We start from the raw sequence: 1963 nt of genomic DNA on the forward strand, positions 1-1963 counted from the left end.
CAGAGTGGAAAAGCTTTAGAGCAGAAAAAAGAAAAGGTTATAGGCATGCCTTGGTTGGAATCTCTTGGCTTGAGTAAACTGTAGGTCGGAATACTAAAGCCGGGCATACTATGGGATGGGAAGGGGTGTAATTTGGCTCTCTCTGGTTGGTCTTAAGTTGGAAGCAAAGACAAAAATTAGGGAAGCTGATAGTTATTAATTAGTCATCTGGGCCAATTGCTACACAGATTTTTTTTGCCTTGCTGTACAGAGAGACAGAGTCAGAGGTGAAGAAAGAGAAAGAAATAGTGAGAGAGAGAGATAGCCAAATACCTCATTGTACTTTTCTAGTCTGGTATTATACTGTAGAACTTTCATCATAACATATAATCCTACTTAAAATATTCACTCTTAAACTAGAAAATTCATGAAAGCTCCATATTTTCTAAGATTCTTCAATATGATCTTTTAACTCTAGGCTCTTTTAAATTCTAATCTCAAAATGGCATTTAGATTTCTGACAGTGGCTCCGAACGCATCAATTTGTCCTTTTTTTAATTGTTACACACACAATGCTTTATATCAGCTCTTCATTTTATTTCTATGGGATGCTGAAAGATATCTAATGATGTTGATGCCTGTTTTTAAGAGGATTTACAAAAAATTATGGTATCTAAATGTAAATATAATAAAAATAAGCAGTGGAGAAGAAAAGTGGGTTTCCGAGACAAAGATTAGAGGAAATAGAGGTAATAGTATGATAAAAGCAATGTTCCCAGGGTATCTACATTAGGCAGTTGCAGATGGGGTTGGGAAGGGGGTGGGAAGGGGGTAGAGAAGAGACTGGATATTCAGAGAGTGTTTCAAAGGATATCTCAGCTTTCAAGGTCACTATTAACATGCAGAGAAATAAAGCACATATGTAGGATATAAGTAATAAAATGAAATAAGAGAAAACTCAGTGGTTCCAGGGAGCCAAATCTTTATTTAAAAAGGATATTTTTTTTTCTTATTTCTGTACATCTGAAGAAAAAACACTAGATGAATAATACTAAAAACCACACTCCCCTAAAACATGAATAAAGAGCTCTTAAGAACTCTTCATTTTCAAGTATTTATTGATTTTAATGCATGAGCTTTCCTCAGATAATGTTTTTAAAATAAGTAGTTTATTCTTCAAATACTTATTAAATAAACCAGGGAAGTATTAAAGTGATATGTACCCCCAAATTAGCATAAATCTTATAATTTTTGAATGAAAAATGAAAAAGTATTGATTGATTAGAACAACAAAAGTCTCTTTATTTTCAATAAACATTTTTTAACTCAAAATAAGAAAAAAAAATGGTTTTCCTAAGGGAAATGCTTTCTGAAAATCGCTATTTGGACATTCAATGGCAGACAGTTCACTAGCAGTGAGGGAAACTAAAGTAATAAGTAAGAACTCCGGCTTTAAAATCAGACACATCTGTGTTCAAATCTCAGCTCTGTATCCATTCCCTGTGTACTCATGGAAACCTCCTTTAAACTAGGGCTTATTTTATTCATCATAAAATGATATGATAATATCAAAACAATAATAGAAATCATATAATTTCAGTATGGGCATTTTCAAAGGCCTCACTAGGTGTTAGGCTGGTAAGTATTTCATAGGAATTGTCACACTTTTATTCTTATAGCAGCTCTATGAGTTATGTACTATTATCATCATTCCAGTTTTATAGATGAGGATATGGAGTCACAGAGAGGTGAAGTGATTTGCCCAAAAGTCACACAGCTGGTGAGTGAGAGAAAAAGGCTGTGAACTCAGGCAGTCTGTTTCCCTCATCTGTGTTTGCTGTGCTTTTATGAGGATTACATGAGATAATGCTTGTGTCATGCTTTCCATAATTTACCAAATAGACATTTGGAAAAAGGTAATATTATTGGTTATTATAGAAATAAACTCTTCTACATTAGATGAGCCTCTATAAGATATATAATG

The sequence above is a fragment of the Pteropus vampyrus genome, unplaced genomic scaffold (genome assembly GCF_000151845.1).
Source record: "Pteropus vampyrus isolate Shadow unplaced genomic scaffold, Pvam_2.0 Scaffold11, whole genome shotgun sequence".
Lineage (NCBI taxonomy): Eukaryota > Metazoa > Chordata > Mammalia > Chiroptera > Pteropodidae > Pteropus > Pteropus vampyrus.